At 46.3% G+C, this 8460-nt stretch overlaps 1 pseudogene; it reads right to left on the minus strand.

Moving 5' to 3' along the window:
- Positions 1 to 4229: 4229 nt before the first annotated feature.
- Positions 4230 to 5035, minus strand: LOC102772463 (annotated as a pseudogene).
- Between the last annotated feature and the right edge of the window lie 3425 nt (positions 5036 to 8460).

Below are 8460 nucleotides of genomic sequence, written 5' to 3' on the forward strand. Positions count from 1 at the left end.
TGATGACCTCCTGGTTCATAGGTCGAGGCTCAACCACTGAGCCACACTAGCGGGGCACAAAGTTACTATTTATAACATAAGATGGATTCTTTCAAACTGATAAGAAGGGAACTGACAACCTAATAGAAAAATGCGTAAAGGACATGAAGAAGTAATTCACAGAACAAATCCGAACGAACAAGAAGTATATGACCCCAGCAATCATAGCTCAGTGGATGAACGTCGACCTATGAACCAGGAGGTCATGGTTCCATTCCCGGTCAAGGTACATTCTCAGGTTGCAGGTTTGATCCCCAGTGTGTGGCGTGCAGGAGGCAGCCGATCAATGATTCTCTCTCATCATTTAAGTTTCTATCTCTCTCTCCCTCTCCCTTCCTCTCTGAAATCAATAAAAATACATTTTTAAAAAGAAGCATATGAGAAATACTCAAGCTCACAAATAGCCAGGGAATGAAAACTAAAGGAACAATGAGATATCATTTTATACTTATCAGACTGTGAACTTTTAGAAAAATTCAGATAATATTTATTGCTGTGGAATTGCTGGAACGGCATTATTATATACTAGAGGCCCGATGCACGAAATTCGTGCAAGGGGCTTGGCCCTCACAGCCCCGGCTTTGTCCGGAAGGTTGTCTGGAAGGATGTCCGGAAGGTTGCTTGGCTGTCCGGTCTAATTAGAATATTGCGCTTTTATTATTATAGATTGCTGTATATTAGTGCAGCCCTTTCAGAAAGCATTCCAGCAATGTCTATTAAAAATAAAAACATACCCTTTCATCTATAATCCCACTTCTGGGAAGACACCCAGAAAGCACTGAAATGTATTTATATGGGTGTTTATTGCAGCATTGTTCACAGTGGCCAAAAGCTGAGATTAAAGAGGTCATTCATCATTCAAGCAGTGATCAAATAAAGTATGGTACATCTAAGGCAGCTATTAAAAAGAATGTATCAGAAGTATGCAAATTCACATGGTAGGATTTTTGAAAAGAAACTAAGGTATGGAAAATGTGTGTAATTGACTAAGATTGCACAGCTGCCAAGGGTCAGGATTCAAAAAGTCTAGGTCCAGAGTCTACCAACTTAGCCACTATTCTTACTATGTGACTTTTTAAAAAATCTTTAAATTCTTTATTAGTTAAGGAATTACAAATGTGTCCTCATTCCCCCCTTCATAACCCCCCCCACACACACTCATGCTCTCATCCCCCTGTTGTCCATGTCCATTGGTTTGGCTTATATGCATGCATACAAGCCCATTGGTTGATCTCTTCCCCTTACCCCCTCCCTCCCCTACTTTCCCTCTGGGGATTGATAGTCTGATTGCTGTTTCTCTGTCTCTGAATCTATTCTTGTTCATCAGTTTATGTTGTTCACTATATTCCACAAATGAGTGAGATCATGTGGTATTTATCGTTCTCTGACTGGCTTATTTCACTTAGCATAATGCTCTCCAGTTCCATCCAAGCTGTTGCAAAAGGCAAGAGTTCCTTTTTTTTTACTGCAGCGTAGTATTCCATAGTGTAGATGTACCACAGTTTTCTAATCCACTCATCTGCTGATGGGCACCTAGGCTGTTTCAGATCTTAGCTATGGTGAATTGTGCTGCTATGAACATAGGCGTTTCTGTTTGGTGTTTCTGGACTATGTGACTTTTGAAGTGGGGTTGCGTAGAAAGTTGGTAGAAGATGACAAATAAAAGAGAACACAGAACAAAGGGGGAGTAATTAATTATCTGGTAGCAACTGTTCCTCACCCTCAAAGAGAGCACAGCAGAAACCTCCCTTCAGCTTTCAATATGGTACGAGAATGGTGACTTCTTAGGCCACCAGAGGTCACTCCGGTTTCCTTTGTGGGGTTACAGGCCTGTGGAGTCTTGGCGACAGGTACCGCAGTGCTTTGGGTCTTCTTGCTGTCCTGCCCTGAGCTGCTCCTGTGTCTCCTCTCTGGTGGTGTGGCTCTGACTGCCTTTGACGCTGGCTCCTGCCGGTGCAGCTACTACTGTTCCTAAAGATAGGAGATAATGGAGACCTCTCTCCTCTCTGCCATAAGCAACCACGTGGGCTGGGAATCAGCCAGATGTGGGCTCAAACCCTAGCTCTGTAATTGACCCCTTTGTGTAAACCGGGGCAGGTCACAACCTCTCTGAGCTTAGTTAGCCCACCTGTAAAATGCACCTACATCACAGGTTAACTATCAAATTAACTGAGATAACGTACCTCAAATGCTTAGCCCGGATCTTATAACTTATAAAGTCAGAACGTGTTTCTCAATGCAGGCACTTGTATTCAGCTAGTTTTTCTTTACTTTCCTTCTCGTTGTTGGCTGTAAGACTCAATAAAGAAAGAAGTTGGTCAATGAGTTATTAAGGCTTCAGCCTTAAGTAATCCCTTCAGTCTTGTGTTTCCACTGAGACTCCTCAAAGCAAACAAGTCTGATCTCATGGTGCATTGCTGTTCTTTGGTGGCAGAAGGCTCGCCTTAACCGGGGATCAAACGCTGGAGGCAACCAATCCATCTCTCTCTCTCTCTCTCTCACTCTCTCTCCCTCATCGATGCATATCTCTGTCTCTCCCTCTCCCTTCCACTCTCTCTAAAAACCAATGGGAAAATATCCTTCTGGAGGATTAACAACAACAAACCCCCAAAGAATGTGTAAAAATGAAATGAAGTTCTCATTGTGGTCAGGTTGTCCTTGCCTGGTATTAGGTTCTCAAGGATGCTGCTCTCACTACTATTATGAAAAACATATTGGGAAGAAAACAAACAAACAGAAAACAGTGCATATTTTATGTTCCATATATGTGAACAAAAAGGAAGGGGTATACACACACACACACACACACACACACACACACACACATATACATTGTCTTTGGGTTAATAAATAGGAAAGTGATAAAAGTCAATGATTCTAGGGAGGAAAAACAGGGATTGGAGGATGGAGGCAGATAAAAGATTTACTTTTCATTGTGTGCTGGTGATGGTGTTTGCAATTTCTTTACCATGTGAATGTATTGCCTATTAAAAATATTTTTTAAAAATGTAGTTTTCAGAGATGGAATAAGATGACATGGGAGGCAGATAGGGTAGATAGGTTGCTCAACATGTGCACCCTCCTGTCCTGCCTCCCTACACTCCCTAGCTGAGCTTTCCAGCCAAAACCACATTTCCTAGACCTCCTGTAGGTATGTCTCCAGCTGTGTTTTCAGCTCCCCAGTGAGCTACGGGCCTTGCATCTGGAACTGAGCTAAGTGGGGGAGAAATGAGGCAGCATGTGAGGATTTAGGACGTCAAGGTTTCAGCACCAAAAGCTCTGTCTCTCCCTCCCCCTTCCACTCGCTCTAAAAATCAATGGGAAAATATCCTTCTGTGAGGATTAACCACCACAATAACAACAGTGGCTTCCTGTTCCCCAGATCTTGGCCAAGGTGGTGTGTTCTTGGAGCCAACAGTCTGGACAGTGGCTCCCTAATTTCCCAGAGGTAAGTCTTCCTGATGCTAGCCTGTGCCTGACGAGTCTCAACCCTTATTCAGTCGCCAGCCTAAGAAGAGGTCACTACAATTGGTGAGACTCGTTTGCAGAAGGCTCTCCGAGGCATACTGGCACCAGTACACTGGCAGGGGTGGTCCTGAAGTTTAAGGGTATAGTGGACATTGGATATTTCTTTTGGGCCCTCAGCATTGGAACTCCCCCCCACCCCCCACAGTCCTGTGTTTCGCGAATTCCCTCAGGTTATGAATCTGAGATAAAGGGCCTATCATCCTCTATGAAGCTGGCAGCGCTAAATACTTCCTTTCTCATTTTGTTGCTGGGGCATCAGCATGTGGACTGGGCTCTGCCTGCCAGAAACACCTGCCTCGGAGCTAGCTAGACAGACTGGTTTCAGGAAGATCAATTCTGGGAAAAGCAGTGGCTGCAGGGGTGGTGATCGGGCCAGTATTCAATGCTAGTGAATGCTGGGGCCATTGGCGCAAGCTGTGTGTCTAAGCTTCACAGCCATGGCAGTGATGCCCTGGTCACCAGACCGGTCAGCAACTTGATACAGGCTGTTTGTCACTGTGCAGCTCAGAATCTGGTTCTTGTCGTCAGTTCTCCCGTTGATGCTATGAGCTAGTTAACATTTTTTTAATAAATATATTTTTTTTTATTAAAAAAGAAACTCTCTGGTAGCTATTTAAGCAAGAGTTGGGAGCAGAAGAGATTGGAAAATGTCAATGGATTAATGAACTGGTGGAACAGGGTGGCTTGGCACACCGTTAGACTCAAGGGGGGGTTTGTTTGTTTGTTTTTCAGCTGAGACAGGTATACTAAGGTCCCAGGCTCCCTGCAAGGATCTTGGTAGGAAAAAAGCAGAGGCCCTGAAGGGAAAGAAAGAAGCCTACTTTCCAAAACATACTTTTTATTACTGTACCAAAAGCACATCCGCCCCTCCTTTGTTCTCCCCCACCCAGCCTCCCGGGAACTGTACACGGTGTACAGGACTGCATGACCCATGGCTGCCGCTGCACATCCTGCCCACAGGCTGAGCTCTCTGCCCCAGGTCCTTTCCAGTGTCTAGGTTGCCAGGCTGGGGCAACACAGTCCCAGCCCACACATACTCCTTGGCAGAGTTGGGCTTAGGGTAGGAGCGGGGCGCACCATACCTAGCTTTGCCCTCACTCTCAGGACAGGAGCAAGAGAGCAATGCACCGCCCAAGAGGACCGGAGCAGACCCTGCCCAGCCGATGAAGACGGCAGGACCAAACTCATACTTAGTATTCACGGGGACCAAAGGGTTATAAAAGTCTGTGAAAATCTTATGGCCGTACCAGGAGCAAGCGATCAAAGCAGCCAGACCGGCCACGATGAAAACGATGCCTCCGGTCATGGCTAGACGGGCCTTTTTCACTTTGTCGTCTCCCCCACAGCGTGTGCACTTCATGCCCATCGTGGCCACGAACGTGGCCATGAAGCCCAGCACGAGGGACACCGCCATGAGCGCGCTAGGGGCCTGAAAGGCGCTGCGAGGAAAGGGAAGGAGGCCTTTCATGACTGGGAGGCGGCAACCTGCGGACGACCCCAGCCTTCGAGCCAGCGGCTGCCCAAGCTGACATGTTTTTAATGATTTTTTCCTGCTTAAAACACCCAGGTTTGATTTTTGTTGCCGTTAAGAATCCTGGTGCACATATATAAAGGAGACAAATGCTCCCACTTGGGTAGGGTTTTTGCCAGCAAGATTTGCAGTTTGAGAAACACACTTCGCATTAACAACGTATGGCAGCAAGTGATAGCATGGATTCACTGGTGCTTTCATGCATTCTACTTGCACTAATCAGGTTCTCCAGAGGCACCAGTACATAGACATGCATATGACAGTTTGGCTCAAGCTGAAAAGTCCCACAGTCTGCTGTCGATGAACTGGAGACTCGGGAAGCCTGGCAGTGTCATTCAGTCCAAGTCCAAAGGCTTTAGAACCAGGGTTGCTGATTAAATCCCAGCCGGAGGCGACCAGGTGAGATGTCCCAGCTCACAGGAAGCAAAAGGGATGAATTCCTTCCTCCTCCACCTTCTGTCCCATTCAGGCCCTCCGGGGATTTGATGAGGGGTGCTCACACTGGGGAAGGAGTCTACTTTACTGATAACTTTATCCTTGGTGCACTTTCAAATTCCCTCCGTGATTTATCTCCGTGTGAAACACGATGACATTATTTGACATTGGATAATAACAATTCTATGATCTTTATGGTTATGATTCTGCAGTTGCTTCTACTTGTTGGGATTTGTTCTCCCTGTGAGTCATGTTGCTTGCAGCTTCGTGGGAAATCTTGCCTGAATTGCATGCTTCGAGAGAGAGTCTGGGTTTGTTTCTTCCAGGTGCCTATAGATCCTAACGCTCCAGAAACACTTTACGTTTTCATCTTGGAGTACATTGGGCGACACGGGACAGTGAGGTTGTCGCTAGGTAAATACGTATGGGTGGAGGGGTCGGGTGGAGAATTCTCAGGAGAGGCAGTATTTTGTTTGTTTATATTTTGCTTTACTCTGACCCAAGGCTAAGACAAGACAGACCCACACCCCCACGATCTCCCTAGTTTGGCAGGCTTTTTCTTTCCTTTTTTTAAAAAAAAGTTTACCTACTGTCCACTGAGGATATTAGTGGTTTGGGGCTTGGGGAGGCTTAAGCATCCTCTTCTGATTTGACTGTCTGCTCTGTCCAGGTGCAGGTTCCCTCACCTCCACCGCTCAGGAAACACTGGTATAGGTCACCAGGGATCCATGGATGCCCCCAGGGCAAGTAGAGCTCTCACAATTGCTTACTTGTGTTTTCTCCTACAGATTCCTTACATACCAGTCAAGGTCAGACATGCATTAAAAAAAGATTATCTTCACATTTCATCGAGTTAATTTTTTAAAATAAAATTTTATTTATTGATTTGAGAGAGAGAGAGAGAGAGAGAGAGAGAAACATCGATTTGTTGTTCCACTTATATATGCATCCATTGGTTGTGGCTTGTAAGTGCCCTGAGTGGGGGATTGAACATGCAACCTTGGCGTATTAGGACGATGTTCTAGCCAACTGAGCTACCCAGACAGGACCTTTTTTATTTTTAAGTTCAGCTCTACTAGCTTTTCTGTGGATAGTTAGTATGTCTTTTTTTCATAAACAGAATATCTTTTTGAAAATTCACATTTCAAATATATATAATGCTAAATCTCAGGGAAAAAGCTAATTTATTGAGATACATTTTCAGTGCATCTAACACATTTTGGAGAGAACTCAGCCGCCCATTCATTTTTTGTTATTCATTTGTTTATTCATTATTGTTTAAACATGTATCTGGATTCTCTAGGGGGTTGGGGGGTGGGGAGGAGAAACATGCAATTTCTGCTCTTCCAGGGAATAATTTCTGCTCTTCTCAGGGTTATTTGTTTCCTCCTTCCTGGAATGGGGTATCCGCCGAGCACTTGGAGCGCCATGTTCAGCACTTGGGGAACATGCGCGAGGAAATCGGGAATATACAATGAGTAACTTGATGCAGCCTACATTATACTGCTGCCTATTGACTGGCCTGACGCCCGGGGCTTTGGAACTGACTCACTGGTCACAGTCACTCTGCACACCTCCCGTGATTCATCTATACTTTCACCACCCACTGTGGACCGGGATTCAGACCAGGAGCTTGGCAGCCAAAAGCTACAGAAACTCGTCCTGACTGACACCTGCTGGTGGTCAGGGAGCCTTCACCTGCTGAAGGAGGGAACTTTGTCTACGCTTCCCACTTTGAAAGCTCAACAAACCTTTACTGTTTCACACTTCGTTTCTGATTTTGGAAATAATTGCATGGATACAAAGATGAAACAGAGGAAGTTACTGCTCTGGAGGAACTTATAATATCAGGGCATGCCCTTTCGCAGGGGAAGAGAACAGGACATACTGATGATTTAAATACATTGGGTAGGTGTTATGATGTGTGGGAAATAATAGGAAGTACATACTGGTCTCTGCCCCTAGTTCCTGGTGCAGAGCTCCCAAAACGCTTGTAATTTCTCACGTGGTAAGAGCACTAGGAGCATCTTGTGTTCTAAGGAGGCAACTCTGGATGGGCTCCTGGAGGGCTCCTGGCTGGGCATGGTCAGCAGAAAGACCAAGCCATGATTCGCATTTGGAACTTTCAGCCCCACCCCCAGCTCTCTAGGGAGGTCATGCCTATTGAAGAAGCCTCCGTAAAATCCCAGTCATGGGGTTTGGAGAGCTCCCAGGTGAACACACCCACATGGTGGGAGGGTGACACACCCCACTCCACGGGGACAGGCGCTCCTGTGCGTGGGACCCTCCCAGACTTCTGCCTGTCCATCTGTATCCTTTATCGTATCATTTAATAAACTGGTAAACGGGTGACCCTGAGGTCCCTGGGCAACTCTAGCAAATTCACCGGACCCTGAGGGGAACATGGGAACCTCTGATTTGCACTCAAGTTGGACAGAAGTGGAGAGAGAGGAAGGGAGAGGGACAGAGAGATAGAAACATTGATAGGACCATTGTCAGCTGCCTCCTGCATGCCCCCCACTGGGTACCGAGCCTGCAAACTAGGCATGTACCTTGACTGGGAATCAAACCAGTGACCTCTTGGTCCATGTGTGGGCACTTAACCACTGGGCCACATCGGCCAGGAAAGTTTTTAGGGAAGGGAAATGAATTGGCCCTGCCATGTGTGGACACTTAACCACTGGGCCACACCGGCCAGGGAAGTTTTTAGGGAAGGGAAATGAATTGGCCCTGAGGCAAATGTCCTTCTTCTCTGGTCCAATCACTGTGACCAACGCTGCTCACAGAATACATAGGTGACAGCCCAAGTCCCGAGGAGTGTGTGTGTGAGGGGAGGAGCTGTTCTCAGAGAAACGGGGCTGTGGTGAGCTGAAAGGGTACCTGGTCCTTGTCTTTCTGTGGCACCCAAACCTGAATCACACCTACCA

The sequence above is a fragment of the Myotis davidii genome, unplaced genomic scaffold, assembly GCF_000327345.1.
Source record: "Myotis davidii unplaced genomic scaffold, ASM32734v1 scaffold88, whole genome shotgun sequence".
In the NCBI taxonomy this organism is placed as follows: Eukaryota; Metazoa; Chordata; class Mammalia; order Chiroptera; family Vespertilionidae; genus Myotis; species Myotis davidii.